At 35.9% G+C, this 24177-nt stretch overlaps 1 protein-coding gene across 1 annotated transcript in view; it reads left to right on the top strand.

Annotated features, from left to right (window-relative positions):
• The window catches only part of LAMA2 (laminin subunit alpha 2), a 290911-nt gene that overhangs the window by 74640 nt on the left and 192094 nt on the right, over nucleotides 1-24177 (top strand). The gene's annotated exons all lie outside the window — the stretch shown is intronic.

Genomic DNA, 24177 nt, shown 5'->3' with positions numbered 1-24177 from the left:
ACTATATAGTTCGTAGCATTGGTTTTTGAATGAATTAGCTGGTGTGTGGTTCAGCTTGTCCTGTTCTTTTCCCACCTTGTCCTCAGCTTTGAAAACCAGCTCCCTCGTGTGCTTTTCAGAGATGCAAGTTGTGTATCAGATGTTGTGGGGGTGTGTTACAAAACTCTAATGTTTGGCAAGAAACTTGTGTGTGGGGAGCTCTTTGCCCTAGAACTCAGCAAATGCTGTTGTGAGCTCTGTGCCAGTTCTAATGCATATATTTATCGAAGTCTGCATGTGTCCATGTGTGCATGTACAGACATATTCATGCCCTGCAGGTTAATATCAAATATTTGCTTTCTAAAGTCTTGGATGCTTTAGTGGTCTGACTGTCAGGCTTCTCACCATTAGACTTTCTGCTATCATACATGATACCTTCATGAAAATCTCTTTTTTTCCTGGAGAGTAGAACTGAGGACTGAATGAGTCCTAAATATGAAGGAAGCTAAACAGCTTTCTGTTTACCGTAATCCTGATTATGCTGAAACTTCTCTGAAATGCTAACATTAATACACTTGAGCACATTTTCCTCTGTAGTGTCTTCAGGCCAGTCAACCTCTTATTTATTTATTTTCTTCCTGCTGGCTGAAAATCAACATGACAGAAGGTAAGTGAGCATGTGGAAACTAAAGAGCATCATTCCAAAGAACTGGGCATCCTGTTCATGGCTATAAATTTTAAAGATAGTCAGGCTCATTTAGCTGGACAAGGGAGAGTTTCTGCTATAATCTTCCATGTCTGGTGAACTTACCCTGAGATATGAACTGATACTTTTCCAGACAGAATTTCATCTTGCTTCTATTCAGTGAGCAAAATAATGGTAAGAATGTGCACAAATTACTTGAACATGGAAGATATTTTTTCAGTGTAATTTGGAGGTCCTTTGTGGTTACTGTCAGACATCTCTGTATGAATGAAGCAATTTGCCTTAATAACTGAACCATATAAATTTTTGATACTACAATAATACTGAAAGCACTCACAAATTACCACAGTGCATCTTAACTGTCATGTTGCATCACGTAAATTATAGTCATAATGACATGCTTAGGCCATATGATTTATGCTATGGAAAGGGAAATGGAAATGGAATATTGAGATTCCTTATTTGTAAACTCAATGAAACATTTCTCTAAATAGCTGAAACTGGATAAAACCAAATAGCTGAAACTAGATAAAAACATCCTTTCTTGAGAGTGATTGCTAGCTGTGTTACAGTAGAATAATTGGTATCTCAGAGCAGGCAAGCTTCTTTAAGAATTTTTGTCTTAGGAAACATAGAGAATGATTTAGCAAATCTCATATCAAGATGTATACTTGTAATGTATAAACCTTGCCTCACAGAAAACTGCCTTTCCTTTTTATTGTTAAAATTATTGCTCTTAAATACTATTCCCCAAAATAAAATTGAGTAACAAAAGGTAGTAACCATTCTGCATTTCCCAGTTTTCAAATATAGCTCAAAAACCTTATTTAAAATAATTCTTTTAATATAAAGTTGGCATGTGGTACATATGCCTCCACAATGTTGATTGCCATATGTGTGCTATCTGCTTGTTTTACATTCATCTCCAAATGCTTCTTTTGGATGAAAAAAAATGTTATAAATAGGATGCTCCTGGGTGTGCAGCCTTCTGCTTTTTCTTTTTCATCTAAATCTGGGTGACACTAGGCTATGTGATACTGGTCTTTGAGTGTGTCTCTAAGGAGACATTATAAATAACAGGAGGCTATAGATGGTACAGGATTCTTGTTTATGTCAAAGTAGGACAAGAACATGAGCAAATTAGTTTAACACCACCATATCCGTTTAGTCTTCTAATTATATATGCTGCTACCAAAACTTAAACTTTGTCATACAAATACAGGTAATTTTTTTTAAAAGCCAGGTATTTTACACGTCGGACTATATAATATGCATTTGAACTGAAAAATTGAACACTGTTTTTGATGCAGAATATGTTTGGGAGTAATCTGGAGGAATTTAATTTCTAGAAATAAAATATCTAGTGGATAATTTGGGAGAACAGATTTAAAATGGCTAGTATTAAGGGTTTAGTAGTTATCAAAAAATAGTTTATCTTCTTGCCTGCCTACCTTATCATAGCCTACTGAACTAAGGATTGCAGCAATCACGAGGACTTGTGGTCTGTTAAAGCTTCTAGTTACTGAAAAATTGTCTTATTCTACCAATTCTAATTACATTTTCGGCATTTGAAAACTCCATTTGGTTTTTGTTAGCAGTTTCTTAAACTGTTTTGACAACGGATCTGTAAGTTTATTTTAAAATTGTGTCCTTGCTAAAATATTGTATAAATTTGTCTGAAAGTGTTATGAGTTATGTTCTGATAATGTTTGATCAGAGCACCGAAAGGAAAGTATAAAATTAATTAAAAATTAGATACCAAACTCAGCAGGATGGTGTGAAACACTTGTTTCTTTAAAGTTAGTGCGGAAGGGTTAGGTGTTTCAGAAGTCTGTTAATGTTTCAGAAGTCTGACATTATGTATATACTCTGCCTGTTCCTTTGACACCTCAGCAAAAAGCAACTTGATAATTTGTATGCTCAGTAGAAACCATTTACGATTAGCCAAAAAAAAGATGATATGGAGTATATCTACATAAACATATGACCCCCGCCCCATGATGCACACACACATGAGAGGCAGCTGAGACCACTTGAGATTCCATGAGGAAAAATCCATCTTTGGTCAGAGAAAGTCCCTCTGCCTTATTTTCTTTCTGCTGCTGCAAATATTATGTTTCTTTCTCTGCTAAGGGCTGGCTTCAACCATGAAGGTGGAGATTTACCCTGCCTCTTTCAGGTGGTTAGGGCACTGCCGTTGGTCAGCAGTCACAGGTTAGTTCAGCCTTTAGGTGGAGGCCGTCCCAGAATCCAGGTCTCTGAACATTGTTTCAACACCCAGCAGTCATACAGAAACTAGATAATGCATCCTCTGGCTCCTCTATCTGGGTTTTGAGCAGATATTAATGCTGCCATTACTCAGACTGCAAACAACATGATAGAAGCCCTAGAATAGGATTTGCTTATTGACAGATTTTACTCAGATTGAGAAGTTTCTTCCATCAAATCTTGTTTTACAGGAGTCATTTGAACTAGTTGTACAGCATGATCCCATTCAGTGTAAGTAAAGTTAATGTAATTTGGTCCTTCAAGAAGTCAGAGTATGTTGAAAATTAAAGCAAAAGGTGCTTGAATAAAAGGCTTTGTTATCTCTTGGAAAAATTCTAGCACATCATGTTTGTCAACTCCATAGACTTAAGTAGCCATATGGTGGATACGTTGTTCTTCCTCTGACCTCTAGGGAAAACCAAGGCAACAGCTGAAAGTTTTGTGTAGAGTCTGCGCATACAGAACAGGAAGGGGACTTGTTTGACTTAACACTGCCACTTCATTTATTTTGCCTGTTCTTTTATAATTAGCTGTGTAACCTATTTGCTGACTTACAGAAGTCAATGTTTCTTTGAGTCCAGAAACGAAGACACTGTAATAAGGCTGTAGCCAATACATACAAACATTAAAAATCTATCAGCCCTTTAAAAGTACTCTACTGTGGAAAGCTATAGATTGGGATGGAGTGAGCAGTTTGTTTTGTGACATATTATCTATTGCAGACTGTCCAGAATACCTCATAGGATTAAATATTGAATTATAAAATAATCATAAGCTAGGTCCTTGTGGCTTTTATGTTTATTTCCGTCCATTTGTTTTCATTTCTTAGGCAATTCTGATGCAAAAGGCAGAATAATGCAAAGCAAATTGCAGTCTACAGCTCCCAGGGGGGGAGGGAGGGAGTGAGTTGAAACCCAAAACATAAAGAAGCGTAAATAATACAATAATCAGCTGGAACAGAAATGCCAGGATCAATTGTCCTAAATTATTAATGCATCTAAACCCAGAAAGCTTCATCTAGTATTGTCATGGTTTCAGATCTCAAGACTTTCTTGTTCATAGTACATGATAGAGTACTCTTTTTCTTGCTTTTACTGCCTGCCTCAAAAAGGAGAACAATCTAACTTAACACCTTTTGGTATAAATGGATGAGATGCAAAATAAATTGTTGTTGGAAGCTACTTTTTTCTACCATCAGGGTTTTTTTAAATTCATTAGCCTCATGAAAAGCAGTGAGTAACCTAGCCTACATAATTCAAACAGTCAGCTGTGTCCTAAATTTAGCCAGTGGACTGATTTTTTTGAGCATGTGTCTGTATCACTTTTATTGTCAGGGAAGTGAAGTAGTGAAACTTAGGTGGGCTGGTGTGGTCTCCCTTTGTAATATACTTCTTTCTTTCAGCTGGTTATATGGACAGTTTAGGACCTCATGTAGAAGATTCGGTTCCCTAGTGCAGATGGGTTGTCCAAGTCTAAGCAGGCCACCATTTAGTAACATATGGGCAGTGCTTAAAGTATCTGCTAACTGTGTGAGGGATTTTTCCACAGTGATGGTAAGTCCAGTACTTCATGATGAATTTGCCTTTTTTATACCCTCTGCACAGAAATGAGTTTCAGCCTCAGATTTGAATGTGTAACAAAGAACATCTCCAAGCTAGCAAAAGTGGGGATGGAGCAGGGAATCTGATCCTCAAGTATAAGGCATAACATACCAAAACCAATTTTGTATGAACATTTATTGATTCTTAATGTCTTGTAAGTTCAAGGGGGATGAAATAGTTAAGTTATATGCACATTATCCATATGTGTAAAAGAAACAGTAATAGGCATCAGCAGCACATAGTATGCAAGAAATCTCCATTCAGTGTAATGCCCCTGAAGTTATTCACAGTTGCTGCAGATCCTCAGATTTTTTTAAGTAGAATCAACAGCCAACACATGGCAGAAAATTAAAATGATTCATTTGAAGCTAAAGAAAAATATCTTTTGTAAAGCCAGCTACTTCATTATCTTTTGTCTTTCATATTTGAATGCATTCTTCTGATAAAAAGCTGGTTTAGTTTATTGATATGCTTTTATTTTTTAACAAGTAAACCCTAAACTAATATAAATAATGTAATTTTATTTTAAATCACAATCTAAATTGCCTTGACTGAAATTAAGTCACCATGACTCAGTGAACAGTATGAAGATGTCTTCAACTTATACCAAGTGTGCTGTTTATTTTATTAGCACTTACTTCACTGTAGCTCCTAAAAATTGAGGTAATGGGAAAATTCAGATACTGAAAGGATGAGACAAACATAGCAGGAATACAAGTGAAGAGCAAAAAAAGATCTGAACCATAGCTGATGCTTCCTTTAAGTTTACTTAATTTGTATTACATGGTTGGGTTTAGATTCTTTGTCTTTGCTGAAATATTCTCTCAGCGTGGCACCACGAAATGAGACGGGGGTAGGTCTCTGCATTCTTTCCAGCTGTGGCTAGCCAAATTTTGCTTGATCCCTAGTACAAATTGAAACAGTATCAGGACTGTCCTATTTGGGGTTCAGCTACCCATGACTGTAAAGAACCACCAAGACATAAGTAAATTATGCACACTTTTTTCCTGATTAATGCTTTTAATGATGTTTGGATAGCCTGTTGGTACAGTTCAAGCACAGCCATTAGTGTGATTGCAAGGAAAACTAAGGATGCCCAGTAGACTGGTATGGCCTCTTTGCACCTTGGAAATGAGTTGAAACAGGGCTCAGAATCTGGCTAGCTGACTCCACTGACTGCAGTATTTCATTTAGCCCATGATACATTTAATTTCTTTGTGCTAAAATCATCTTATACTACTGTAGAGAAAAGAGGAAATTTATTGTTGGTGAAATTATTTCATAAATCTCAAGTGCCCTTTGCATTACCTGCTAACCCAAGTCTGCCTTGAAGGCATGGGTTTTAATCAACAGTGGCAGTTGAAAAATGGAGAAACAAGCAGGAAATAAAGTAGTTTCACAAAAGAAGGGCTGTGAATGCTAGAGAGAGTATACTGAGGGGTGTTAGGAAATAATGAAGAAGAAAGTAAATTGGGGAATATGCTTGCCAGATTGAAAAATCTTACTCTTCTTATCTCTGATCCCAAATACTAAAACACTGAAGGATCCAGCAAAGCAGAAGAAAAAGAAAAAATGTCTTTGACTTGGAAGGAACTAATATATCTGGTGATTTGTACTGAGGGCTAATCAACATGCATGGTGATGGTGATTCCTAAGTTAGAGATAGCTAAATTGAACAGTGGTTACGTAAGACTGCAAAGGAAAGGAAAACTGAAGTTTATGAAACGGAGGATACATGGGGGTTTTGTTCCTCTTGCATACCTTTGCGTGCTAAGTACTGCTTCAGCAAATAAGCATTTGCTTTGAAAATTATAGTTGGAGTTCCTTGCTGATCACAGGTTGCCTGGAAGTAAAGGGTTTAATGGAGTTTTACTCAACTTATCCACTAATATTAATCAAACAGAATTGATAGTCCAGACATCTAGTTGATACTGGGTTACACAGGAGTGTGATGAAGGAATCTATGCCCATCACCAAAACGGTACAAATAAGAGCTACTGAAAGGTCATTCTCAAAATATGAGCCACAAAGAGGTAGTGTTCAGTTCAGTTTCCAGATTTCCCTTTATGAATAGTTGAGTCGCTATTTCTGTTTGATTTACCTGCCTCACCTCTTATTTACTTTAAATCTAAATTAATTACAAAAACTTGAAGTAGAATGTAATTGAAATTGTTGAGTTTATAACTCATTACTAAAATGGCATGATGCCACTGAGCTTTAGTTTTGTAATTTTGTGGTGCTCAACTTTTGCTTTCCACATCAAAAAGCAGTATGTAGAAAGGCAAAAGTACTGGGAATTTCTGATGGTGCGCAAGAGAAACAGGCTTTTCTGCAAGTAGTGCTTTCAATCTGTGCTATATTGTTTTTGAAGTCTGGCATGCTCAGTAGCATCTGACAGTCTCAAAGTGTAGTTGACATGCAGCTTCTCTACAAGATGGATAGATTCCATTCTTTCCACTTTACATATAGGAATTAACATTGCTTTTCTTCTTGTCAGTCTTCAGAAACTAAGTTTTGGTGCCTAAATTTGCTTGACTAACTTTACCTTGTGTCACAGAGAAATTTTAAGACCAAACCAGTGTAGCACAGGTGCCCAAATCCAAGCACTAGTCACTTGTGTACAGATGCAATTAACAGGTTTATATGCGTGTGAATTTGTGTGACACACGTTTCGCTGTATGGGTGTCATGTGAATTTTTAGTCAATTCATAGGTCTGACAGACCTAATGCAACTAACTTTGTTAATGGCATTTTACATCCATTATTATTAGCAAAAAGGCTGTATATTTGTACAACAAAATATTGTTCTATTGTCTATTCTAAAATTTTATTAAGAGTAGTTAAAGGCAGGAGTCACTCATTTTTAGCACACAAAACATCATTACTAACTAGAGTATAGAAGAAAGGAGAGTGGTTTATTAATGGTTGAAAATGGTACAAATTCAATTAAGGTGTCATTAACGAAAGAAAAACTGACACTCAAAGTGTATACAAAGAGCTGCTTTTTATTTTATTTTATGTTTGTTTATGGGGAGAAGTAACCAGTTCTACAACTAATTATAATAAAAATTAAATGAGTAATTTTGTAAATTTGATATATTCTTGACTTTTTGATAAATAATTGGTGAGTGGTAGGGCCATTATGCTGTGAGCGCCTTACAAACTCTAATTTTCAGAGGTTGATATTCCATACTTACTAAATTTCCAGTCAGTCATACAAAAAGTAAGTATTAAAAGAATCACTTTTGTATACTTCAGTTTAACAAGAAAAAACCAGAAAGGCAGACCACCATACTCTTCAGATAGTCTGATATGAACGTAGTATTTTAACATCTATACTGGGTCTGGCTGGGCTGGAGTTAACTTTCTTCATAGTGCCGTGCCTGGTACAGTGCTTTGCATTTGTGGCTAAAACATTGTTGGTAACACACCAGTCTTTTGGCTCTTGCTGAACAGAGCTTCCATGCCATCAAGGCTTTCTCTCCCACCCTTCCCACCAACCCAGAAGTCTTTTCACCTTCCTTCTATTTTCTCCCCATCCCATGGAAGAGAGGAGTAAGTGACAGGTAGGTGGGTGTTTGGCTGCTGGCCCAGGGTCAACCCACCACACCACCATTGAAAGTGATGGGAGAAATAGAACCCTGAAGGCTTTGACAATGCAGCAGTTGCAGAGGAAGTTTTCAGTGTGGCTGCAGTATACTGACAAAGAATTGAACAATGAAATGGTAACCTGACCTGACAAGAAAGTAGCACAATAGTGATCAGAAGCTTGAATTATTGGTTTAGTTTTAACTTGTCTTTTCATAGAGTCATTATTCTAAATATTTTAATATTGTGACTCATGCTTTGACCTAATATTTGAGCAGAGTATGAAGCATCCTTTAAATCCTGTAGGTCCTGTGTCTCATGTACAGTATTCCCTCTATCTCGTCTACCCTATCATTACCTGATTGCTGAAGATTTCTGAATGGACCCATACTGCTTCCTTAAATCTCTAGAAGGCAAAACGAGTTCCATTACTTTATGTTCCTATTAAGTTTACATACTGTAAGCTGATCTTTAGCAGGAGAGAATGATGGGGGCAAAGATTTTATTTTCCAGAGAGAGACTTTAGCTAACTACAACAAATATCTTTAGAAAGCAGACTTCAGTGGAAATTTTAAATATTCAGTAAGATTCTAGAAGTAAGGGTTACCCTAAATACAGAATGAATTTGCCTTTGTCTGCCCGGACCCAAGAGACAAAAGGGTTAGGATGAGTTATTTGGCATATTGAAGGGATAATCATATGCTAGAACCCCAGTCTGAACTGTGATGAATTATTAAACAAGTGGTTTGTTGGGTGATTGAATATTACCTGCAAAGCACTGCTCGTCTCCTTGAGGCACATCCAGAGCTAACTGAATTGAGCCAATTAGACTGACTGTCTTTTCAATGAGTTGTGACCTATCAATGGTAATAGCTTATTATGATGATAAATGAACCCATCTCTCAAACTGAAGCCTGAGTACACACTTCAGCAGTTTCCCTGAATCATAGGTCCGTTACCTATCAACTTCAGATTGACAGAAGTGACAGCAATGAGAGCAGATAGCATGCATGAGTAGACACAGATGATTGTTCTACCCAAATGAGTATATTTGCACTTATTTTTGGTGAGGTCGTTTTGTGGTTTTGGGTTTTTTTTTAATGGGCCTGCCTGAACATTCCATATTTCACTAGAAGTACCTAACATTTTGCACAATATGTGCAATACCACCCCTGTCTCCTGAGATGGCTGGATGAATTTCTGATTGGTATCTACATGCCTTTTCAGTGTCAGAGGCACTCTGTATTATGATACAGGAGAATCCTTTTTTCTAATTGAAGAGTTTGTTTTATTTGTTTGGCCCTCTTAGCCCTATCGATTTATTTTCCAGAGGTAATTTCCTCAGAAAAATGAGCAAGATAGAGGAACTGTAACATTACCAGTGTTTTTCATTATTTTATTACAAGCTTTTGAAACCTTTAAGTATCAAATATCATGAAATACTTAGACACTTCTGGACCAGTTGCTTGGCTAGTTTAACTCTTTTTGGAGACCGGAAAATTTTTCACAGTGAAGGCAGTTGTTTTAACAACTTCCTGTGTCAGTTTTCTTCTGGGCATTTTTGGTCATTACCCCCTGCCCCCCAGTTAAAGGTTTCAAGTGTATTTTATTAATTAAAAATAACAGTGCCAGAGATACATGTGTTCAATTTACTGTCATGAAAGAAGTACAAAAAAGAGAAATTACTTTACATATTCCTAAACGATATCTCAGTTATCCATAAGATAGCTACAGTCTGCTCTGAAAGCGGGGCCTGGAGTGAGTACTCCCTCGAATGAGAGGCTTTAAGCTATTCAACTAGCCAGTTAGCACAGCAATCCTACCTATATCCATGCCTCTCTTACATAGTATACTTCGTACCACATTTTCTGCAGTGTGTCCTCGTGAGCTGTGCCTCACTGCAGTGCATACTTTACTGTGCATTTAATAAGGCAAAGCTTAAACAATTTTAAGTTTGCTTTGCTGTGAACTGGGTAGCACGTTTGCAGCAATATTAATGCATATAAATACAGTGACTAGCAATCCATAGTTTTCCATCAATATTGTATCTTCCATGCTCCAGAAAACCATAGCACAGTATTTCATTTGCTTTGAAGTTTTTTGAAGCTCAGATGATCAAAGTATGTCATATTATAGAAGAACTTTTCTTTTTACATATTTTAAATTAAATGCAACAATACAGAGCTATACATACATCTAATAATTTTAAATGTTTGCCAAGTTAAAAAAACAGATGGAAAAGTAAAAAAAGTAAAATGAAAAAGAAAACTAATAGATTGGTATTCTGTTGTCATTAGCTATGGAAACAAGATTTCCTAACTTAATAAACCTAGGCAGTCTAAACTATTAAAACTGGTGGACTAAAACTGCATTTTTTAACTAATGGAGTAGATTTGTAACAACAGATGCCTTTAAAGCTAATCAAATAAATAGATTTGTTGTTTGGTCAGCTGTGTCTTGTTACTTAAATGTGTCAGCTAGTTCTGTTTAGCCTGCTGTGATGAAAACTCCTTTTGAGAAAGAATTTTCTACAGTTTTGTTGCTGAGATTAATCTTATATCATGTGCAGTCCAGTAAATTAGTCCTCTCTTTCAAAGATGATGTATTAGTTCAGTTTAAGTAGATGCACAAAAATCCAGTTTCGTCACTGTCCTGTGTCTTGTCTTTTATGTCAAATATATGATACATATACATATACGTTTGAATACAAATAGCTTTACACATTTATCTCATCTGTTGAACAAAAATATGAATGCATGACACAAAGGATGCAAGAGAATAAAACTAGCTACATGAGATTAAAAAAACTTAGAAACTTAAGTATGGGAATGATCAAGGCAACCTTTCTTAAACAAACATCAAGCTTTTATATTAAAGCCTGCTGACAATTCTTCACTGAAATACTGGTTTGCCTTTTTCCACCAAACATTTTCAAATTTTCTATTAGAAAAATTGCAGTGAGATGCTTTGTTTCAGATTTTGGACAGTGTCTGAGTCTGTCTGGCATTAATGGAGATTTTCTGAGCTACTGCAGTGTGCCTTTGTGAATCTGTCACTCCTGTTTCCTTCCTTTGTTACTGAAAAGGGGCTAGCAGTCCTAGAAAAGTTTTAACATTTGGTAACAAATACAGCAACTCAAAATACCTTATTCCCACCATAAATATGATAAAGTAGATGACCTTATCAGTAAATCATCAGACTCATTACCAAGCCTTCCCAGAGCTCCATGAAACAAAACATCCCTCCGCCTGCAATGTTCAAGGAGATAAATGATAACTGAAAGATTTGGGAGAGTCAAAAGAGCTCTCCAAATCTCAGAGTATCTCCTGACTGTCCCTGTGCTGAGTCTCAATATCAAATTAAATAGAAGTGTATACACTTTTTAGTGGTGGTCTCATCAAACCTATATGAAAATATGTGACAAAACATGGTTGTTAATACAGTTTACAGAGTTGCAAATCTAATGTTTTTTTGAAAGTTACAGACAAAATTAAAATGAAATAAGAAAAAAGCTTCCAAATTTTCAATGCAAATTTTTGAGGGGAAAAAAATTTCTATGACGTTCACATGCTTTATTTAAAATAGTGAAAGCAGCAACTTTCCCCTTAAGTTGTATTTGTTTACAAATATTTTTACTGACTCTAGTGTACTTTCAGTCCACCATCTATATACTTGGCTCTTAGCCACTGAGAGTATTACTCTAGGCAAATATGAAAAACTTAGCCTTAGCTACTTTTCCTGTAAATCATTATTTAGCTTCTCTGTCTACTTTCTTTCCAGTACTTTGAAGTGTTTTCTATATTTGCTTTTGAGAAGTAAGATAATTCTGGGCTATCATCTGTAGATGCATTGTACAGAGTATTAACTTTGTTCTGATCACATATTGTATGTTCCAAAAGGTAAGTGCTTTTGCTTCCCTCTCAAGATTTTTACATGATAGTTCTTTCAAGCTGTCTTTTAGTATTTTGGATGGCTAAATGCTGCAGGTTCTGTTTAGAAAGTGGTTGTTCTACAGATCTATGAAATGTTTTACAACAAGCAAATCTCATTTTTTCATGGATGCATCTAAAGTAAAAAATTACAGTAAATCTATAAAAAAGTATTTTTCTGTTTTCTTCCAAAGATTCCTAGTGGTTTTAACACAGGAAAACTTATTTAAATTGCTGTGTAAGTTTCCTGTATGTATTTTGCATGTTTTATTTTTGATTTCCATTTAAAATTTGACATTTTATGTCCATTTCAGCATAAAAGATATGCAGAACATGTAGCTGTGTTCTGCTCTGTAACAAAGCAAAAGACTGTATATTTCACATATATTTGTTTGAATATATCCAGGGCTTTTTGAGTTGAAGATGACCAACTATTTACTTAGTAACATTATGAAATTTTTCTTATGTTTAGAGAGAGGGCATTAGTCTAAACAGATTTTGATCTGACCTACTAAAGTCCTTCTGACATTTTTATGGCACAAATTTAGTTTCATATTCAAATACCAAAATCTTCAGAGAGCTCAAAAGCCATCTATTGGATTCTCTATTTAGGTTCCTGAGATTGTTCTGTGATGCTCAGAGCTGTAGAGGAGAACCGCAGCAGAAATAAGTGTAAGGTGACTATAGTCAATCATGTCTTCGACAATGATGTTCCAGAGTTTCTTGCGTGTTGGGAGTGTGCTGTTTTCTAGTGTGGGAAGGCCCAGTTTTCATAAATACTACAGCATGTGTGCTACTGCTGCAGCATTTCATCAAGCACTGAAAACACTTGTTATTTACTGAAAGGTGTTCACTTTGCCTGAAGAATATGGTGAATTTAAGCTTCTATTACAAAGCAGGATTTATTTTGTTCTAGGCAGGTAGTGACTACCACTTCAACATTAGTGGATGTTAATTAATGCTTGAATACAGCAGATATTATATTGGATAATGTGGATACAAATCCACATTATTAATGAAAAGATCCATCATAATGAGTATATTGCCATCTATGCTGAATTATGATGGAATTCTTATGGAAGGATAAATGACATCCATTGTAAAACCTAATGGATATCATTCTGGTCAGTGTTAAAACAATGAATACCAAATGAATGAGTAATAGGAGAGACACTAAAACTAAATTTTATTCATTAGCTGTGTTGGTAAAAATGTGTAATCAGTATCACAGATTTATGTACACATCTTAGTTAACTGTGCATGTGCTTTGGGCAATCTGAGACTGTCAGGAAAATTTGAACATTGCAGCAACCAGTTCTTAACCATTGCACTACACGTGTATATATATATGTTTTATGTAAAATATTCAAAGTACAAAGACAATAGTCTGAATACTGCCCAAAAGGCCATAAATCTTTTCTTCTTTTCTTTTGCATACAAGGAGACTTAAATAGAAATCCCAGCAGTATGACAATGGCAATTAAGCAAACATTTTGTAATTGGTGTGCTCTATTATCCTGACTATGTGAGCAAAAGCATGAATACCTAGTGACTTGAGCTTCCCTAATAAGTACATCTGCTTGGGACAGCGTTCCACACCCCATTAAGAGCAAAGATAAGAGCACCCTGTAAGGTAGCTCCAACTACGAGTACCTGGTATGTTCATTGAGCTCCTCAAACTTCCCAAGGTTCTTACAGATGTCCGTAGGGCTTCTTTGTCATTGTAAGCTCTATGAGGTCTTCTAATAGGTTGTCTCTATTAATTAATTAGTTAACTTATTTATTTATTCCTTGTTAGTTTTTGTGCCAACTCTCCACAGGGAAATTCACATTGCTACAAGCTTTAGACACATTTATGTTGTTAACAACTGGTCTAAAAATATCACGTGATCCCACTGAGTTCTTGGTTTTAGGGAGCAGAAAAGGAAAAAGTGGAGTTCCTAAGGGGATTGTACTAGGAAGAGTGTGGATGCATGCTTGCATGTGGCCTAATTCTCATCTGGATGGCTAGGAAGAAAATGAAGTATAATTTTGCCAGAGAAGTATGGGTTATTTCTATGGGGGAATTCTTTTGTCTTAAAATAACTAAGGCAAAAATTCTCCCATTTGGTCTCAATCTGTATTGGGTATACTAACATATATTAGCTATTCTATTACAGATCTTTGATCTAGATCTATATTGGGTGTTCTGTTCTGTGGATCTGTATCAGGTATCCTACAGTGGCTCTGAGGAAGAACTTTCACCTGCAATACTGAGAGAAATGGAAGCACAATGTGTAATAAAGCAGTAAACTGCAAACAAGATTCACACTGCAGATCGGAGAAGAGGAATTTGTCCTGAGAGGGAGATCATAGATTCAGGCTTGGAACTACTCTTGCCAAGTAGTTTTATGTGGCTCTTCAGGGAAAACAGAGAGATGTGGTAATACATTACCTTCTGAGTATGTTGCTATTATTATGATCGTAAGGCACCGAAATAAAGGTTTATACTTCCAGTTCTTGACATAGAATCATAAACCATTAGTATCTTTCTGAGGACAAGACAAACTCTGAGAATATAACAATATCTAAACTGTACCAGAGGAATGTCCATCCAGCCCAGCAGCCTGTTTAATCACAGTGGTCAACAGCAAATGCCAAGGGAAGAGTGTAAGAAGCAGGCAAGGGTATAGTGATACTTCATTGCATATTTTCCTAACCTCAACCACCGTGTAGCCTGGGCGCCTCTGAACTGATGGAGGTGTCTTTGTATTTAATGGTCTTCATTCATCCTAACCACACATTAAAACCTTTATCACATGAAGATTTAGCAATAAATGAAGGTCTTGTTTGGGACAGCAAGTGTGGTTCTGTGGCAGCCCACTCTGTGTCCTGCCCTCTGCCATTGTTATTTGACTTTGAATTGTCCCTGAAAAATGCTTTGTATGGGAAAATCCAGGAGATCAAAATGTTTTCTCTCTAGCCTCAGTTGCATTATTAAATGTTCTTTATTTTCTTAAGCAAAACCAGAGTGTTTTTGTAATAAGTCTTAGTGCTGCTTTATTCTGTCCATTTACGCTGGCAAGTCAGGTAAGTGGCCTGGAGGCAAAATTACCTATACTTTGTAAAGAAATGCAGGTATTTGCCATGACGTCAAAGCACAAATTATTGTATTTGCTTCTCATCCATCTGTTTATGCTGTAAATTGCTGTCTATCACATTTGACACTGATCAGAAAGAAGGAAAATATTTTGAGATTATATTGTAGACAAATCCTTTTAAATGTCTCTTTTTCAGGGATGAGTTATTTCTGTCTTCACATTATAATCTTCTGCTAATTAGTTAAAACAGTTATGTTAGCAGTGATTAGAATCTGTATGTCCTTGGTGTTAATGCATTAAGAATTTTTAAATCTCTCCTTGATTCAGGTTAGTATCAAAATAAATGGAGGAACAACGTATTGTTATTACTCTTCTAATTTATGTGATTGTATCACACACTACATTTTTGTACTGGAGTATATAAAAAGCAGTGAGCCCTGGAAAGTGATCTGAGCCAGTACTAAAATAGCTAAATAAGGTTGAGGAAGGGGAAGCAATAAATCGGATCGAGTAGAATCATAGAAACATATGGAAAAGAAGAATTAGTACAACTACTTTACAAGGCATATTCTGGCTTTTCTTGAGTGGGCCCAGGCAAGAGTAGCAGTGGTCAAAAACTATCTTTCCCAGCTTATGTTGTCTCATTTCTATTGCAGAAATTAGATCAATACTGCATTCTCCAAAACCCGCTTTTTGCTGACCAAGAACTTGAGTTTTGTGGGCAGTTAATTATGTAAGAGTATATGTGATCATGCCCTCATCCTTCTTACTTATCAGATCCTCAGCTGTGGTAGTGCTCTCTCTACTCCTGTAAAGATGCACCAATTCATGATATTTTGTACACTATCGACATCAGTTATGAGGCAGAGAAGACATACTTCATTTTCTAATATCTTGTCTTAACCCTTAAAAATCTTTCTGAGGGCCATAAGAATGACAGTGTGTGTCCTCAAAGTGGAGTTGAGATTTTTATTCTTAACTGTATACTAGTTCAGTAGCTAGTCTGCATTGGTACTGTCTGCTGTATTCTTGTAGACACCACAAATTGCAGGTGGCCAGTTTTCAGTGGATGAACATAGTTCTACTGAGGCTACTGTTGCTGTTTCTTGTGTAGCAGGATCCAGGCTAAAGCATATAAATGTCTAACCATTAATGTAATGTTGAAATGTTGTTAATCATAACTTGTTTCATATGTGTAAGTCATTGATTAAGCCTTTTAGATATTAAAACACCATGAACTTGAAAACAAACCCCTCCATAGTAGAAATTACTGCTAGAGCACCATGGCTAGAAATAAAGTCCTTCAAAAAATGTTCAAAGGGAGTTGTGGAGTTCAAGGACATTGTGTTATGACTTTGGGAAGCAAGTAAGCAAATAATTGTGCAAAAATACATGACACAGGCACCATAGCAAGTTAATCATTTCAGAGTTCCTCCTCCTTCCCAAAAGTGAGCTACATTAGGAGATTAGAGCTATAAAAACAATCTGACCTGAGAGATTCTCGTGCTGTAGGGACTGAGGATTAGGTACAGCTCCAACAGTCAATTCACTTAATAACTTCTCATGTCTGAAGTTACATTATCCACTTTTCTATCTTTTATAGAATCCAGCTAAGCTAGATCAATATCCTGAGGAAATGTGGCTTTCTATTTTAGGATGACATTTTCCTACTTGGCAGGATATTATCTTCATACAACATGTGCACAATATGGTACTAATTTATGTCTGTATGTTAGTCTGGGAAAAGTCGCCTTGCGCAGTGTATAAGGACTTACAACTATTACTCTAGATATTTTAAATGCTCTTAAAATATCATACACTTCCTCATTTTACTGTAAAATGATACTGTATTGAGGAGGTAGGTCAGAAAAAGCAGAGTCTAGAGTTCTAACTGTATTGAAATGAAGGCCTAAAAATTTAATAATAATTTTCATCATTAACTTTTCATTCCAGGAGGCTGAAACTGCGGTAATAAAATGATGCTTGGGCCAAAACTCAACATGCAAACTTCTGTATTCAGCTGTAAGATGGCACTTTGATGGAATGAGTTCTAAATACATGGATTACCAAAAACGAAAACAAAAGGTTGCAAAATAATTTTTGAAGTACACTGTCAGAAGTATTGTTCACATGGGTACGTTGAGGACACATCTGTATTAATAAACTAAGAATTGCCAGGTCCTATTCTCTGGTTTTGAGGCCACTGGTATGGGCATACTGTTGAAACACTATGCTGTTGAATTAGTAGCAATATTTAAAGAAGTAACAGTATGGTGCAACTAATACAATTACTACATTACTTTACACTACTTAAATCTCTCATCCTCCAACAGAGAGTTGTCCCATCCAAACTATAATTTGAGAGGCTCCTAGCTCATACTGCCTCCCAGACTATTTCCAGGAGAATTTAGGAGGGTATCCTAGAGACTCCTTTTGTTATTATTTTCTCTTCCCTTTGTGCTGATATTTTTAACTTCTCCAGAATTAAGCAGAACTACATACATCTAGTTGAGCGTAGAAAAACTTCAAACCACATTAATTGTTTGGCAAGATGAAAATCACTAGAGAAAATAGTTTTAAGCAGTTTAAACAGTTGTGATTTGCTGGCTCACCATGCAGTTTATCAAATGAACTTCCTAAATGGGAAATGCAGAAACCTTGCCAAATAATTAGTTCTATTCTGGTGTGTTAAGTTCACAAGCCAGTCTTGATGGCTCCTTATGTAACCAGAGGAGAGAGACAAGTTCCCCCAAAGGGCAATTCATAGCACTGACTTATGCTCTACATAAACTTAGGGATAACCCCTCCTTCTCCACTGACAGTGGAGGGGGGCTAGGAATATAATCTCTAAAACTAAATGAGGCATCTAACATTAACTGGGGTTAGGGTCTCTACAGTTCCCACTTTAACTTGAAAGTATGCTGTCTTGAAAAATATTCAAAAATGCTGACAAAAGGTAGATAAAAGGGACCAAACCCCTGTCGCACTCATGAGAGGCACCTTAATTTGTAATTTCTGTTGAAAATTTCTTTGACAGTCTGCACTAGACACTTTACCTATAAGGTAAGCTTAAATATAGAAAGTCTTAGTGTGCCATTGGTATTAGATTTGTGATAGAGACCTGTACAGACAAGTCAGATATCCTATGTAATAACACCGAGATCTCCCAATCAGGTGAGACATTTCACAAAAATAATCACTTGTAGTTTTTGTCAATTTACACATGAAACTAAGATACAGCATCCTGTGTGCAAGGCTATAAGGAAACTACAGTCAATACAATTTGTAAATAATGGTTCACATTACAGAAATGTTTATATGTACATTACTGAAATGTTTATGTGTGACAGATTATACAACATCAGCTTTCTAAACTATAATCTTTAAAGCAAAACACAAAATGTGTATACATTGCTGGAATCATCTCATGATTGCAAAGGTCATTTCTCCATCCAGTCATGACTGCATGTTGTCTCAGTGGCAAATATAATTAAGGCTTGTATGGAAAAAGTACTATTAATAAATATTTATGTATTTTAGCTTTCTGCATAAGATGAAGCAACAGAAAACCAGTCAACAGCATGTCACCGGTCAGTTGTTTGTAAATCCTCAGTGGTCCAAAGTGGTGTTTATTAAATAATTGCCCTAGCTATACTGTCATCAGCAGGGTGATGTAAATGTTCTGAGCTCTAGGTTAGGTATTAATAACTGAATTCCCAATCTCTGTCATCTAGAATGCTTCCAGTCCTCAAGTTAACTCAAGCACCTCTACATACAATAATCCATTAATTTTTGTACAATTTTGCACCAACTTGATGTCATGCGTCAATAAAAAAAAATTCTGACTGAAGTAATTTATATAATAGACAACAGCAATATAGAGAGTCAGTGTATCTAAATAACTCAAGATAACTCAAAGGAGAAAGTAAGTTGAGAAGTAGTTTTAATTGCATGGAGACACATAAGAACCCTGAGTAAAACCAAGGTTATCTTGTGCCTAGATAGATTTCCAGGAAAACATAGTTACTTAACTTCTGTGGGAATGAATTTAAAGTAAATGTGCTGAAAGCTGCAAAAATATTTGTGCCACCCAAGAGAGTGTGAATGTAACAGCAGTTCATGTCCTGATGGATAGTCAGTGCTTTCATACCCTGCTTTGAACTTTAGCAGAAACTCTGCAATATCCTGCGGGCCTGCCCTTACCGAGCAGAAACTCCTGTTTTCTTACAAAACAGCAAATAATACTGCACTCTGGGGACACCTGTGGTTTATGGTAAGTAGCCAAACTAACAGTCAGTTGTAGACCCACTTAAATTATCTAGCTCAAATATATGTTCCACACTTTGATGTTCTCACAGTCTCTTCTTCCCTGCAGTAGCTAGATTTTTAATCTGAAAAAGGATAGTCGTAATTTGCACTGCAAATAATTCATGTGCACTGGAGTTAGGCAGCATTAATTTTAAGGGTGAGAAGATATAACCATGAAAGACGACCAGGGATTCTAGCAGTATGGGAATCATTCTCAAGTGTGTCTGAGTGAATAATCCATCTTTCATTGGGCCATGAAATAAAAAATTTGGGGCAAAGGGTAGTGGGAATTTGTTTGGATCAACTTGTGATAAAAACTTTTTTTTTACCAGCTAAAATGAAAAACTGAAGGATTTCTTTTTTCTCCCAGCTAAAATGAGAAACTGAAGGATTTCATTACAGGTCAAAGGTTTCATTTGACCTGGAGCAGATTTTTTTGGTTTGCAGGCATTTATTAAAATTAAGATAATTAACAGCACATCTGTGGAAGACTGGTAAATTCTGTTTTCTCAGTTTAGCCTCTGAAATATTTTTCAGATGAAAAGGCAAGAACTGTCAGGAAAACTTCCTCAGATTTTCTGAATAGTTCCAAGAAGAACAACATAGCAGTTTAAAAGTGAAATTACTTCCGTATTAAAATGTAACAAAACTCCTCAGATCGACTTAACTCTTATTCCAAGTAATTTCATGGTATCAATGTTACATGCTTTATGTGCTCCATCTTATTCCTTCTTTTGAGGAATAATGGAGACAACAGGGAATTTTTTTCAAACCTCCTTTAATCACCTAATGATATTGGCATCTTTTTTCTTTTGCATTCCCACAAAAAGAAGTTAGAAGTTCTTTGCTATTACAGAGGACACTAAACTGTTCAAGAGCAGAGTGGTCAGAATGGTATAATAGAACACTGTTTCTAGGCCTTACATACTAGCAGTCTGACTCCTTCTTTCCAGACAAGGCTAAGCCCAATTAAATGCATATCTCAATTAAAAGAAATGTTCATCTAAAGTTTTGTTTGGATTTAGGCCTTGGACTAGATGATGTGCAGAGGAAGTTCCTTCCAACCTCAAGCATTTATGATTCTGTTCTATGATGAGGTACAGACCCACAAGCAGTTAAGTACTAGTAATTACTTTAAAATTAAAATTACTAAAATTATTAAAATTATAGAAATTAAAAGTTTTTACAACTTACTGCATATCACAGAGATAAGAGTTAACTATTAGGAAATCACTGTATTGTAAATTATTGCATTCTACTGTTGTTTTTTAATCTCAGACATTCCTGTTACTCTCTGGTGAAGTACAGTACCATGACCCATTCCAGAGATAAAGAATCATACTAGAAATGCTAAATGCCAGTAAGTCTCATCAGTGCCTTAGTTCATGATAGTTAAATGGCAGTAGAGAGATCCACAGGGACTAAAATACAATGAGAAACAGTCTGTGTCACATCTTACATGTGGACTTTGTAGAAGACTAGTTTTTTGTTAAAGAGTTGAGTGACTGACACACTAGAAGTTAAGAGTTCTTTTAGTTGCAGTACCTTAAACTTACCATTCATTTGAATCGATTCGGATGGTAGGTAAATAAACTGAGATTGATCTGACTGGTTAGATGTGAAGCAATGTGTTAACATGGATAAATGGTTTTAAATACTTGAATTAGCTGCAAGTTGCAGTCTTTGCAGAGCCTGAGTCTGATCATGTCATGTTGAGTTTTACACTAAAAGCAAAATCTTATATTGAAAACTGTTGAACAAATAATGATTACCATTTGCTGTTCGCCACATTGAGAGATGAATCCTCCAGAATACTTGCCTGTTTGTTTGAGTCTTCATTTCTAATGAATATTTTGTGACATAGTATAATTTGGCCTTTTCTAATTTTATTTTCTGTGGTGCATCTGTGAAGCACTAGGCAACTTTAAACACCATAGCTTCAATTCAGGGTATTGAAATTCAGCTCCCTGCATTGACTTCAGTGAGACCTTAGGTTTCTTGGATTTTAAAAGGATTCTATTCCTTGCCTTCAGGTATTTCTCAGACACTTCGTATAAAAAGACCAAGTGTTTTCCACAGGCTGTAGCTAAAAATATCGAGACATTTTCTTCTGTTTCTAGTAAGCATACCTTGATGTTTGCAAACTTTACATGATAATCTCAAAATCAGCTGTTCTGGAATGAAAAATACATGGTATGGTGGGTTAACCTTGGCTAAGGGCCAAACTCCCACCCAGGCACTCTCTCACTCCCCCTTGTCAGCAGGACAGGGGGAGAAAATAGCATGAGAAAACTCGTGGGTTGAGATTAAGACAAGGAGATTGCTTACTGACTACTGTCATGGGCAAAACAGATTCAATTGGTGAAAATTAATTTAATTTAGTAAATCAATTGTAAAATTGTAAACCACAATGAAATAAGCAGGTGTGTATGAGTACACAGGTTGTCTTTTACTCATGTCACACAGGGGCTGCATGCTTTTCTAAGTTTTTTTGCCAAGCACAGCACACTTACCTTTTAAAAATAAAAGCTGATGGCCTGCATGTGGATTTGTGCAGGTTTATTATATAGCAATCGGCTCCCTGTTGTTTCACATTCCATTCTTTCTTTTACCTAATATAAGATGTTTAAATGCTCTGTTTTGAACTTTAGCTACCTGCTTTCTGTTCTGCATTCAGAAATTAGTTAATGAAAGATATTGACTACAAAATTCTTAACACACTCCAGTGGAGACAGCACAGGACAAATCTGTGAAAATTAGTGGAAAGAGACATTTTTTCAAGTGTTAAGTAATAATAATTCTTGCTAGTTGGCCTTGCACACTCATTCACTCCCCAGAGATTGTTAGCATTATCTTTAGCTCTTCAGAAGTGAGATACCAACACCCTAGCTGGCACTTGGTTTTACAGGAAAAGACAGATCCCCTATTTGCAGAAATTTTCAGAAATCAATTAAGTTCATGGTGCTATAGCAGTTTCTGTCAGCAGGAGATCAGTTCTGAAATATCTATGAGAAAGTAAGAGCAGCTGTTGTTAGTCAGAGGAAAGGTCTGTCTAGCCTAGGAAGTGGTCTCCAACAGTGACCAATACTGCATGCGTATGGAATAGTATAAGCAAGCAAGCACACATCAATGCTGTCTTGCACACCAACCCGGTACAGCAATTTGCACACATTTCCTGAGCTAGAGAATAGCTCTGTTACAGTCTGAGGTAAGAGAATGAAATGCAGAATGGAACAGAAAACACAGTATTAGATAAAAAGTGATTTACTTAAATTCTTAAACCGTAATTGGTAGTTAGTGCAAGAGGTTATGAAATAATAACAAATTGGCCACTGCAACTAGAGGGAGGGTGGGGAGAGAGAGATGAAGAAACAGAATTCATACATTAATAATTGAGATCATGCCAGGGGAGGACTGAAAGACAGTGTTGGATCTAATCTCTGTCCATTCTAAATTTCAAGGAACCGTAGATCTAAGAAATTTTACTGCCAACAGTGGGGAGGGGAATTTGTCCTATGACCAAGTAAAGTGCAGATGATCTGGAACACACCGCGGAGTCAAAACAGTGACTTGCAACCTATAGATAGGTGCTATGGCAAAAAAAAAAACCCACTCCCTGATTATGTGCGATTAGCTTAATACATGAGTATTATTTAAATATAGATTAGCATTTGTAAAAGAGTTTATAGCATGTTCTTACTGTATCTGGAAACTTGTATAACTTTGTGTAGGTCACAGTCCTCATCTAACACGTATTTTAAACAGCACTAAGTTAAGCTCAGCATTTTTAATAATTTTTTCTCCTAATGCTATTGTGAAGTAATAGCTCTTTTATCCACATTTTATCTTCCAGCTATAAAGTTAATCGTTGCTTCAGACTACACCATTTGCATTAAATCTAAGGCAGCATGAAACCCTGCTAAATATTAAAAGAGTTTGAGATTGAAGCAGAAAATTTACATTGTTAGTCAAAACTTGTTTTATTACGACCTAGCAGTTTGGCTTACATTAGAACTGAGCAGAAAATATACATTGTTAACAGAAACAAGGAAAGAAGGAACACATTCAATTAAAGGAAATTTATGTAGGTGTATAAATCACATTAATCACACTCAGAAGACCTTGTATTTATATATTATTTATGAACTACATACAAGGATGTTGATTCTTTGTGAGGTTTATAGCTATTTGTTACACCAAGAATTCAAAAGATATTGAAGGGAAGTTAAAAGCTGGTATCCTGGCTAAAATATAAAATGAAGTTGAGGTTTCCCGACCTATCTGTTGAAATTCAGGATAACTTTTTGAAAAGCTATTGAAACAGAATGAATAATAAAGAATAATAAAAATTCCTAGATTTTATTAGATTCAAGATTCATATGCTGTTATTTAGTTTTAAAGATCCTGGAGCATGTGATGAAATTCTATACTGAGACTTTACTATTTGAGGTTGCAAAATTACTGTTATTCTTCAAACAGTTGCTTATAACACCAAAACTCAGAATGATTTTTATCATTCTTCTGGTCTCCAATGCACATAGATACTGTCATTCTCCATTCTCTAAGGATGTACATGAGGAAACATGAATCAGTCAGTTGCTAGAAACTGAACTTACGTTGAGAGAAATAGATAGCTTACTTAAACTTATTTTTTATGCTTTTTATAAATACTTCATTATTTGAGTTAGCTGCTACACTTTAAATATCTTTATCCTGAC

Source organism: Pelecanus crispus, chromosome 3 (genome assembly GCF_030463565.1).
Source record: "Pelecanus crispus isolate bPelCri1 chromosome 3, bPelCri1.pri, whole genome shotgun sequence".
NCBI classification, from domain to species: Eukaryota; Metazoa; Chordata; class Aves; order Pelecaniformes; family Pelecanidae; genus Pelecanus; species Pelecanus crispus.
The sequence above is the reverse complement of the archived record's forward strand: the minus strand, read 5'-3'. Positions and strand labels throughout refer to the sequence as shown.